At 38.5% G+C, this 13,079-nt stretch overlaps 1 pseudogene; it reads right to left on the reverse strand.

The window, feature by feature from the left end:
* Positions 1-408: 408 nt before the first annotated feature.
* LOC123081190 (uncharacterized) lies at positions 409-553 on the reverse strand (annotated as a pseudogene).
* Between the last annotated feature and the right edge of the window lie 12,526 nt (positions 554-13,079).

A 13,079-nucleotide genomic window follows, 5' to 3' on the forward strand; every position in this document is an offset into this window, starting at 1 on the left:
CGTGGCCGTTGTATCGTTCTCGAGTAGTTAATTTGTCGAGCTCTCCAGTGATATGATCAGTGGCTCCGGAGTCAAGGTACCAGTTTGTGTCAATCCCATAAGACGTTATTGCAGAACCAGCTTGACGAGTTTCATCAGGTACGTAGTCAGGATCAAACCGGTACCAGCAATCTTGGGCACTATGATTGGGCTTGGAGCAGACTTGACAAATCACAGTGGATTCTCCCTGATAGCCACGACCGTAGCCACCACGGCCTCCTCCGCGGCCTCCTGCACCGCGGTGTGCAGTACGACCACCACGGCCTCCTGCACGACCACGCTGTCCAAACCCGCCACGTCCTCGGCGAGCAGAATTGACTTGAAATCCAGGGCCACCGGCGCCCCCAGAGTAGAGAATATCCATGCGTGTGTCATAGCTAAGGAGCTGAGCATAGAATTCATTGAGAGTAATTGGATCTGTTGTGGGTCTCCCAAGAACCGATGCCACCAATTGATTGTATTCGACGTCCAGACCCGCCAATAGATAAGAAATCAGGTCGTCATCGTCAATCCTCTTCCCTGCAGATGCAAGTTCATCCGCAAGGGCCTTCATCTTGGAGAAATAGTCTGCAGCAGACATGTTTCCCTTTTGCATGTTGGCCATGGCCATCCTGATATTGATGGTGCGAGCACGAGACCGAGAGGAAAACATCTGCTCGAGGGCTGCCCAGAGTTCAGCCGCACTAAGCAATGAGGCGACCTGAGTCAACACTTCCTTCGAGAGAGAATTGAACACGTACCCCAGAACTTGTTGATCTTGGGCACCCATCCGTGGTACTAGTGGTGATGGTTTTCTCCGGCGCCTGAACCGACCCATCCAGATAACCGGCAAGCATGGCACCTCGAATTGGGGGCAGGACTTGCGCCTTCCACAAGACATAGTTCTCTCTTGTGAGCTTTTCAGAGACTTGTTGATTGAGGATGTGGGAAACGGAGGAGGAAGAAGCAGCCATACAGGCGAATAGGCTCTGTTACCATGAAAGCGCTCGAGGGAGCGATGGGTGGAAACGTATGCCTCGGGCAGGGACGCTTTCGTGTTAAATAGATCGTGATCACATAGGTTACAGAAGAGGAAGCGAGAAGGCCTTCCAGAATCCAAACGGGCCTTCTAGAGGAATTTAGACCGATCCCTTATAATGATGGGTCGGTTTACAATATATGTATGATCTAACACTAACAAGTGTTTGTAGAGCACTGCTGTTAGCTAGTCTTTTTTTATTTTCTGTTCCTTAGATATTTGGTGGTCTTTTGTTTGTCGAGAATGATTGTGGCATGCCTGTTTTCATCAATATTTGTATTTTTATTAAATGAACAGGGTGGGTAATATATGTTGTTGAAGTTGGTTGCGGTACATGGTACTGTGGACTGAATGTTACGTGGCCTGAAAAATTTATATGTGCCTGTTCAGTGCACAGCTAGCAACGAAACTTGGTCAGAAACATAGAAAAACTAGTAAACTAGAGAACACCCCACACGTTGCTACAGGAATAGTTTGCAATATATTTCAGTGATTTGATTGTATGAAATAATCATAGTTGAATTAACAAAATATGAAGTAAAAATAAAAATAAATATTATATATGTATTTGATTATTGTTTAGCCAAAAAAATATTTTGAATATAAGTGGCATAAGATAATGAAAACTTATTACCATGCATGTTGAGTGGACCTTTAATGAAGTGGCATGTGTGATGAGATAGGATGTGTACATGGGATCCACTAATAATGAAAAATTTAAACAATGTCCACAAAATAAAAAAAACCAAGGTAAAAGCTTGTCATATCATAACTCAAATCATATCATATTCAAACAAATAAAGAACCTTGTCAACAACATTTCGGATCTTACTACACTGAAACCTCTCTAAACACATCAACAGAAGAGATCTCTTCATCCCCCTTCAAAGTAAAGGGTAGGATGATCGAGACGACCTAGCCAGCCGCAGCCTCCCAAAATAGCTAGGGTTCCTCTACCTCCCGTCGGCGCCGGCGCCGGTCCATCCCGTCTCCAGTGGCCTTAGGGCCATGGGGGCGGAGTAGATCCCGGCCCTTACCGGTGGGAGGGCTCCGATTTTACATCTTTTTTGAGTTTTATTATTGTTTGTGTTCTGCTCAGGAAGACGAGGTGGCGGCGGCTGCCTGAGGATAGAATATAGGTCTCCCCACCTATTTGCCATTTTGTTGATGCGTCTAGTATCGTCGGTGGGTGTTTGGAGGTGTGTCTCTGGTGGATCTGTCTTTAGTGGATTTTCTCGAATCTATTCGTCGTTCATCTATGTTCTTGTGTCTTCAGGTTGGATCCTTCTGATCTACACTCTTCATCGACGGCGGTTGTTGTTCAGGTGTGTTGGTTCTATGGGGTCTTAGCACGACGACTTCCTGACTATTTACTACAACAAAGTTTCTTCGGCTCCGGTGAGGAGGGGCGATGAAAACGGCACACCTTCGGCTCACTTCAGTGCTTGTAGTCGTCGCTAGGTACTCTACGGATATCGATGTAATTTTTATTATTTTTAGTGTTCATTGTACTATCATTATTGAAGATGAATAGATCGAAAGTTTTTCCCCTAAAAAGGGTAAGATGATCTTTTTCAAAAATATGTCGCCGGCGCAGATAAACGGCCTATGTACATACCGCCCGTACACAACGCCCTCAACTTTTTTTCTCTTTCTTTTTAACCTTCAGAAAAGAGTGTGCAACATGAATATTACTTTTGACCTCTACGTTCAGAGAGAAACGCACTACCCAACTAGGACATCTTAAGGGTTGTGCTGATTTTCCTTTTTATTCTTTTTTTCTACTTCAGTTCATGAAAGCTCCCGGTTCCGCTGCGCGGGCACATTGTCGAACCAATCTTTTTTCCACTATTTCTTTCTTTTTGTCTATTCACTTTTTGTTTCATATTCATTTTTTTCATTTCTTCGTTATTTTTCAAAAATTGTTCAGACTTTTATTTATTTCATTTTTTTAATGAATTTTTCAAATTTTGTTCATGAAATATATATTCAAATTTCAAAAATTGTAGAGAAATTTCATCAAAAAATAGAAATTTTTTAAAAAGAACAAACACAATTTTGAAATGAACATTTTATGAGTTTTCCGATATTAAAAAAACAGTAACAAATTGGGAGTTTAAATTTTTAGAAAAATAAAAAAATCAAAACCAATTATTTTTTTGAATTTCTTTGTATTCTTTTGTATTTGTGTAGATTTTTAAAAGATGGGAACAATATTGAAATTACGAACAAATTCTGAAAGCACAGACATTATTTGAAACTCCCTGAACATTTCTTTGAATTCTTGAATAGATTTCTCATTGCCAAGTTGTTTGGGTTTTCGAGTTTTGCATTTTCTAGAGTTTTCTCGGTGAAAAGGGGCCGATAACTTGGCAATTAATCCAAACAATTTTTTATGGTGCCTTGAATTGGTCAGTTGGTGTATTTGCAAAAAAAGAACTGGTTAATTGGTGGAAAAAATTAGGGGTCATTTGACGGAAGTCAGAAAACAACATGCTTTAACCAGACTCTTCTTGGCCTACCCGAACACCCTTCATTGAACATGGTCTATGTTTGGGCATTGTCTTGCAAGTAGGTGAGCATGCCTATGGTAGGAGTCCATGCCTGATTTGAATGACTTTTTACACAGTATGCAAAGTTGGGACACGTCCGACCATTTATCTGCCTTTTTTATGGAGAAAACTCCAGAAAAAGGGAAACTTGTCAAAAACCCAAACAAGTTGATCTGGTGCCTTGAATTAGTCATACAAGGCAATGTAAAAAATCGGGACCATTTAAGGGATGTCGAGAAATGAGGTGTCCCCAAACGGACCCCTCTGTTGAATATGGTATTTTTTTGGAAATCTCAGGACTGACCTCAACTTTTGCAAGTAGGTGCGCATGCCCATTTTAGGCATATATGCTTGGTTTGAATGACTTCCGACACCATATGCACGTTGCGACACTTCTGGGCTTTTATCAGCCTTTGTCACTAGGAAACCACTAGAAAATGCAAAACTTCTCAAAAAAACCAAACAACTTGGCATGGTACCTTGAAATTGACATACAAGGCCATGAAAAAATTGGGGCCATTTCAAGGATACCGAGAAGCAACAGGCTATCAGACAAAGCCTTCTAGCCTATGTGGACACCCTCCATTGAACATGGTCTATTTTTGGACAATCTTGAAATGACCCCAACTTTTGCAAGTCGGTGGGCATGCCCATGGTAGGCATCCATGCCAGGTTTGAATGGTTTCTGATGCCGTATGCAAGTTCTGTCACATCTGGCCATTTATCGACCTTTTTTGACCGAGAAAACTCCAGAAATTTTTGCGGAAGGGATAATGTGCTGGCATCTGTCCCAAGTTGAAGTAATTTTTTGACTTCTTTTGATGCAAATCATATTTTCTTCGGAAGCATATTCTAACATCTCTGGAAGCAATATTTGATTTCTGGAAACAAATATTATTTTGCTGTTGGAACCAATTCCATGTTACATTAGAAACAAATTTCCGGTTCATGTATTGTCTATGCATAACAAATATAATACATTGCTATGTTGTACATAAATTTTCACTCGATAGAAGCAATCATCCGCTGGCATGGAAGCAATTTCTCAGCAAGTAATGCGACTAGTTACATGTTTTTTCCGCTTCATACAACTTGTGTTCATGCTTCCATGGAAGCATGCTTCCAGTACATTTTGTTCCTCTGCTACATATAACTTGCTTTCATGGTAAGCATGCTTCGAATTTGATCACCTAGTCTGATCTTGTCAATGACTTCAACCTGTCGTTTCACAACGCAATGGCTACCAACTTGTTTTATGGATTATATAAAGCACGCAAGGAAGCAAGCATACGGATGGCAGAGTGAAGCAAATATTATCGTGGATACATGTGATATGAGAATGTGAAGCCTATGACTTTTGCGATAAGAATGAAGCAAATATTTGGGTCATTGGAAACATGTTATATGAGCCAATGAAGCACGTTAATTTCAGTCGACGCATAATCAAAAGTTTTAGTTGCATTGGAATCAAATTTTGGTAACACTGGATACGAATTTCGCTTCATATGGAAACAAACTGCATGGTGCGGATGCTTATTTCGCTAGATTGATTATTTTGCTTTAAAATCTAGAATTAGTTTTCTACTATGATTTATTTTGCGTCCTTAAATCATGGATTTGTTTCCTCCAACCATGTGATTTGTGGGCATTTATTACTTTCCTCTAATTTCGTAAGGAAAAAAAAGTCATTCCTGGCGCAGGTCACATGCCTTTCAATCGGTCGCTCAAAGATAAAATTTAAGTATCTCCAAGTTTATATTGGCATAGAAATAGAAACATATGACGAGATCAAGTGGATACTACTATCTTACAAGATATACATAATCCATTTTTGCGAACTAATTACTACTAACAAATATCTCCTAAACTTATAATGTCACATATATGGACAGATATAACAACATCAAATATATATACAATTAAAGATGGGATCAATTTTTACCAATTATTAGGACGATATAGTTGGATAGTTTTGATGTTATTGAATGAAATGGGGGTAAATGTTCCCTAGCCACAAGTCCATAAATATGACATCGTGTATTCTTCTGGACACCTAAACAAGACGAGAAGGAGAAGTTTTTGTATTATCTTATGGAGGGAAAAATCATTCTCCTTTGCCTTATGGTGATTGTGCAACTAGGCATAGGCAACTCCATTCATGTTGGTACGAAATCGGTCTCCTTTCTCCTACATGTCTATATTTTCAGATGACCTGCACGAATTTCTTTGCAATGTTTCTCAATTTGGACTTCCCTCAATGATGCATGTTCTTTTCTACAGATGATTGCGAGGGGGTGATTGCTTTTACAGCCGCTGAATGCTCAGCATTAGATTGCCGCAGATCCTGCCGGGATTCCTGGGCAGAACACGTCTATAGATCTTATTGTAGGGTTGGCCAAACTCAGCAATATTGTTACTGCTTTGTTTGTGATGAAAAGTGATTGTTGCTGGTACCCATCATGCCAATCAATGGACAGTGATGTGATTCAATAATAAAATATTCTTGTCACATGCATGTGGCAATGTGTCTTGAGCACCAATTTTGATTGTTATACTTGATTGGGCTTGATTTTTTGTGTGCATAACCTAAGATTAGGTGATTCCATTTTTTTTGCATGGCCTCACGGTTCATATAGGTACAAAAATAACCTTGTACAACATGAATGAACATAGATTACAGTATCGACACTCCCAAGAGATCCGCTTCCGTGCACACACACACCCCCCCCCCCCCCCCCCCCACACACACACACACACGCACACAAAACATATAAAGGGTAGTATGGACATTTCACAATTTGTATTCACTAGAACGTGTACGTGTACAATTCGGGCGCACACCCCTCCGTCGTGGGCTCAGCCCGTTTAGTTTCTTTTTTAAGTTTTAAACTTCAAAAAATGCATTGCTTGGGAATCGAACTACAATCCTCATGCACTAAGCACTGGCGCACAACCATCTGGAATATCTAATCCTGTGTGTCTCTTAACCTTTTTTTTTCTTCCTCTTGTTCGAGATAAATAACGCTAAGGAAAAAAAATCACCTTCACTCTTTGTTTTTACTTTCGGCTTTTATGCACAGTTTTCGCTCGGGTTTTTATATTTCCTTTTTTGTTCATAAAATACAAATATTATTTATCTTTAGAAATTGTACAAATTTTTTAGGAAAAGTTAATCTCTTTCAAAATTGCTCAAAATGTCTAAACACGAACATTTTCCAGAAAGACGGAACAAAAGTTAGAACGCCAACATTTTTTAAAAACCAGTAAAAAATAATTCCACAAAGAATCAGTAAAATACGAACACAATTTGAATTCTGAAAATTTTGAATATATGATAAATAGGAAAAAATAAAATTCAAAGAATAACAAAAAGGAAAAAAAGAACCAGAAAAAATAAAACAGGAGAGAATATAAAAAGAAAAAAGGAAAATAAAAAATGCGGTTCACGACCTTCGAGAAGGTTCGCAAAACCGGAAAAATGGCTAGGAAGCCGATGTTCCCGAAACCGGGAACGCCTGTGTGCAGCCTTTTCTTAGTGAGTTGTTTTGAATTTTTCAAAAAAAAAATTGAAATCCATGAATATTGTTTTTTTATTGATGAACTTTTTTCAAATCCGCGAGCTCTTGGGCCGACCCAGACACACCCGACGGGAACGATGTCGTCACCTAATTGTGCCAAGGCCTAAGCTTTTTATTTTATTTTCTATTTTTCATTTTTTTTCATTTTTTCGTTAATTAATTTTTATCTTTTTGAATGCCAAAATACAAGTTTTAAGTAACTTTTTTAAATAATGATTTTATATAATTTTTCTTTAAATATTTAGTAAATACTTATTACATATGTTAAAAGTTCAAAATAACAATTTTAGTAAATGTTCTAACTATGATTTTAAAAATATTTTTCCTTCGAACCTGGAATGGATGCCTACCATGGGCATGCCCACCGGCTTGCAAAAGTTGGGACCATTTTAAGAATGTTAAAAATAACACCATCTTCAAGTCCAAGTAGGCTAGAAGACTCTCTTTAAGAGCACGTTGTTTCTCGACATCCGTCAAATGATCCCAATTTTTTATTTACTTTTATGACCATCTCAAGGCAGCATGCAAAGTTGTTTTGGTTTTCTACAATTTTTGCATCTTCTGGAGTTTTCTTGGTTAAAAAGGGTGATAATGGCCGAATGTGTCACATGAACATGATCTATGTTGGCATGCATGAAATGACCCAAACTTTTTCTAGTAGGTGGGGACGCCCATGGTAGACATCCATGTCAGGTATGATCGAATTTCCGACACCTTATGCAAGTTGTGTCACATCCGGCGATTTATCGGCCAGTTTTCACAGAGAAAACTCCAGAAAATGCAAGGGTTATCGAAAATTCAAACAACTTGGCATGGTGCCTTGATTTGATCGTAGAAGCCGCTGGAAAAAATTTGAGGCTATTTTATGGATGACGAGAAACAATGTACCCTCAGACGGAGCCCTCTGGCCAACACGAACACCCTCTATCAAACATGGTCTAGTTTTGAATATTCTTGAAATGACCCCAACTTTTTCAAGCAGATGGGCATGATCATGCTAGTTATCCATACTAGGTTTGAACGATTTCTGACACTGTATGCAAGTTGCAACACGCCCGCCCATTTATCGGACTTTTTTTACCGAGAAAACTCTGAAAAATGCAAAATTTGTCGAAAACGAAAACAACTTGGCATGTTGTCTTGAATTGGTCATACAATGCTATGAAAAAAAACTGGGATCATTTCAAGAATGTCGGGAAATAGCGTTCTCTCACACGGAGCCTTCTCGCCTACCTGAACACCCTCTATTGATCATGGTCTATATTTGGACATCCTTCAAATCTGCAAGTAGGTGGGCATGTCCATGGTAGGCATCCATGTCAGGTTTGAATGATTTTTGACACTGTATGCAAGTTGCGACATGTTCGGCCATTTATCGGTCTTTTGGCCGAGAAAACTCCAGAAAATATTTAAAAAATTCAAAAACCAAAACAGCTTGGCATTGAGCCTTGAATTAGTCGTACAAGGCCATGGAAAATATATATTATCATTTCAAGGATGTCAAAAAACAACGTGCTCTCAATAGAGCCTTCTAGGCTTCTGGCCTACCTGAACACCCTTCGTTGAACATGATCTATTTGTGGACATCCTTCAGATGACACCAAATTTTGTAAACAAGTGGGCATGCCCATGGTAGGCATCCATGTCAGGCTTGAAGGAAAAAAATTAAAACTAAAATTTAAATAGGTACTTAAACTATTATTTTAATTCTCCCTTTTTCACGTGCGACATTGAACCAGCCCAGTCAAAGTATTTAATTTGTGAACCATTTTTTGAATCGTTTTGACAAATTGTTCACAAATTCAAAAAAATATTTTCTTAAAAATAGGTTCATATTTTGAAAAACAAATCTGAATTAAAAAAATTTCAAGTTTTGTTCATCTTTTTCCAAATTTAATGAATATTTCAAAAAAATGCTGCATTTTTTAAAAAAGAATCAGGATTTCAAAAATTGTTCAAATTTCAAAGAGTACTCAGAATTTCATAATTATTACTTTATTTTCTGAAAAGCTCAAAAAATATCAGAAAAATGAAAAAATGTTTCGAATGTTACGCTACATTTTGTTCTTAAACATCCGTGTTGGCCATTTTTTAGTAGGAGCTGTTTGTTCGAATGGCTATCAACACGTGGTCGAGATATTGAGGTCATGAGTCTAATCCTTCAACTCAGCGATTGTTTTGGATTTTTATTCATGTCTTACAAACACACGTCGTTTTGGTAACTACTAGTGGCCTAACCCAGACGTGAACTATTGTGCATCCTACATGCCATTTGACGACAGAAGAGAGTATGTTGGTTGGTTATAATTAAAATAAATTGTAGGCACATGCCAATAAAAGAGGATATGCTGGTTTGGCTCTGATTAAAAAATATAGGCAAGTAAGCGCTGAAATAATTAAAAAGAATAACCCTGGTAAAGCAGGGACTACCTGGTTATGCGCTGATTATGGCAATGAAATGGGATTCATTGAATTAGTAATCCATCCGGTTACGCCATTATATGAGAGAGTGGTTGAAGCAACTACGCTCCGGAGGTCACCGTGCAGCCACAAAATGAGGAAGCAACCATAACCTAGACATGAAGATGGTTCCGGAGGAAAAAAAAGACACGAGTTGAGTGGTGACCACCACACCGACCAACCTGTGAGAACACCATAATTCCTTGCTCTATCACCCCACCGCTGCGAAGACTGTTTTGATGAACACGTCAGTTACCTCTCCCAATGCTTCTCGTAAAAAAAAATCCCGTTGCAACGCATGGGCATATGTGCTAGTCTGCACCAATAAATCATGTGTGCCTTGCTCCACTATCTTGCCAAAGTTTAACACCATGATGTTGTCCACGTGCTTCATCATGGCTGCCCTGTGGCGATGAGGATCGTCGTCTTGTTCCCATGATGAGCGTGTCGAGGGCCTTCTGCATCATCCTGCTCGACTCGGACTCGATAGCAGAGCTAGCTTCGTCAAGCGGCACAATGGGTGCGTTCTTAGCACGACATGGACGATGGCGATCCGCTGCATCTGCCCAGGCGTCAGGTCCACTCGACGCATCCCCACGTGTGTGTCGTAGCCATGTCGCAGGCTGGCTGCTGATCAAATGGTGGCGTTCACGATCCTGGCAGCCCCCGTCATGTTGTGCCTGGCGTATATGATGTTCTCTCTTATGGTTGTGGAGAATATGACAGGGTCCTGAGGAACCAGCCCCATGTGGCTCCGCAGCAATTCTCATGTTGAACAACTAAAGATCACGGCCATCCAACAAATCTTGGCCAGCAGTGGGGTCATAGAACATCTCGACCAAAGAAAATATCGTGCTCTTCCCAGCCCAGATACACCCACAACAGCAATAGTCTGTCCTCCATTGCCCATCATCATACATGCTCTTCTCCTAGACGCCATTGGGAAGAAGCCCGTCTCTTTTGATCCGTTTGTGCCTGTCACTAATGCACGGGGAGTTGGACTGAGAGTTTCTCAGGGGTGTGACACAAACTACTTGAGTTTAAACTAATTTCCGCCTCTACTGAAATTTTCTTTTAAGTTTTTTAAAGTATGCTAATGCTTATTTTTTTATTGTTCAAGTAGATTCCAGCACAAATGTTTACCTTTCTTTTTAATGAGAATGTTGTGGCTAATAGGTTTAAAATTATCATTTTCGCTTCCCCTCAAATTATATTTTGTCATTTAGCTATCATTCATTCAAATTACAGAACACACAAAAGGAGTATAAGCAGCGACATATGCCAACATGGATGAACATGTGTGGATGGGGCATTTCATTCATTTTTATTTTGGAATGTGATTGTTTTTCTTCCGTTGCAACGCAAGGGCCCTTTTGCTAGTAAGTGACACAAAAAAAACGTTTCATAGAGGGGAATCCCCGTCTGGGCCAGCCATGAAGTAGAAACCTTCTATAATGTGGTCTGCATGCTGGGAGAAAACGCAGCACGCATATTTGGGCCGGCCCATGTCCTGGAGGCCTGTTTTATAAATTTTGTTTTTTATTTTTCGTTTTCTTTTTTCGACTTTGTTTTTTTTACAATAAATAATTTGGGACTTCAAAAAAAATTCCTAAACTTAAAATAATGCGAACTATAAAATAAAATATGAAATAATTCATAAATACTTGTGGATTCAGAAAATGTTCGCGGTTTTGAAAGCAAATGTTGGGAAATCAAAAAATGTTCACAATTATTTTTAAAGTTCGTGTATTACAAAATGTTAACGAAATTGAACAAAATTTCGCAAAGCCCATGTCCGAGGGGCCTGTTTTATATTTTGTTTTCTTTATTTTTATTTTTCCTTTTCCATCTATGTTTTTTCTACTTTAAATAACTTGGGACTTGGAAAAGGTTCCAAAAACATAAAAAATTTGAAATAAATTTTTGAATAATTCACAAAAGTTTGTGGATTCAGAAAATGTTTGCTATTTAAAAACAATATTCGCATATTCGAAGAAATGTTCACAATTTTGATAACAAATGTTTGAGAAATCAAAATATGTTCATGATTTTTTACAAATCTTTGTGTATTAAAAACATAAATAAAATTGAAAATGAATTTAGGAATTCCAAAAATGTTCATGAATTGAAAATTGTCCTAGGAATTCACAAACTGTTCGTGACTTACAAAATATTTAATTGATTCATAAGATGTTCGCTGATTCAAAAAATGATCATGCATTTCAAAAAAAAGTTTGCAAAATCAAAAAAATGTGCTTGAATTTCAATAATTGTTCCACCAATTTCCAAAAAAATGTTCGTCGATTCTAGAAATGTTCGCCTATTCAAGATTTTTTTTAAACATGTTCACAACATTTTAAAAATGTTTGCAAATAGTACAAAGTGTTCATGAACACAAAACATGTTCACAATTTTAGAAAATGTTAAAACATCTGTAGAAATGTTCACAAATTTAAAAAATGTTCATGATTTCAGTTATGTTCACGAGTTTAGAAAACATTCATGATTTTTAAATATTGTTCACGATTTCAAAAAATGAGAGTGATAGTGTATCTCGGTGATGCAGCAAAATGTGGTCATCGCTGTCGGAGGTTACGATTTTTTTTCACCCGTTGCAACGCACAGATCGTTTTGCTAGTGCTAATTATGGTAGGAAGGCTTGACTTTTGTGATGTTTATTAATTATACTACCTCCTTCCCCAAATATAAGGCGTAGATTGACTTTCCAAGTCTTTGTTTAACAACTTTGACTGTGATTTTCACGTATTGTATGTCTATAAAATTAGTATACGGACGTATGAAATAAAATTGCTTTGCAAGACAAATACAACGATGCCATTTATACATGTTCAATCCATGTACTTTGATATATATTAATGGTCAAAATCACGCATCAAAGACCGGGCAAAGTCAATTCCGCCTTATATTTTGAGAAGGAGAGACTAGTTAGTTAGGTTTTATGGCAGGTTTGACTTCTGTTTGACCAGAATTATGAAGCTAAAAGGTAGTTTAGTTTGGACACTCAAAGATGCTTTTCAAGATGTTCATAGGAACGCACAAAGCAGATGCTTTTCAAGATGTGTTTTTGAGTTTTAAGTGTTGGGCACCGATTGATTTCTTTCCTTTTTTTTTTGCTGCAGTGCTTGGGAATCGCATGTGAGGCCGTAGTTCGTACATGAACATGCTTCTCTCCCTTCTTGATTGTACATGAACATGCTTCTAGGCACGCAATTCTCTTGTATCGTCTTGAAAATTAAAAACACCTAATACCTAGGGTTTTTGCTGGTCTAATTAAATTTTGGATTAAAGCTGCTATAGCCTATAGCATCCAATTGATCGCCGTGTCTTCCATGTTCCAACCACGGCTGGTATGTACATGTACGACGAACTGCTTTGGCACAAAGTTCCAATATCCAACCGTCGACACAGGTC

This window comes from Triticum aestivum, chromosome 3D, assembly GCF_018294505.1.
Source record: "Triticum aestivum cultivar Chinese Spring chromosome 3D, IWGSC CS RefSeq v2.1, whole genome shotgun sequence".
NCBI lineage: Eukaryota > Viridiplantae > Streptophyta > Magnoliopsida > Poales > Poaceae > Triticum > Triticum aestivum.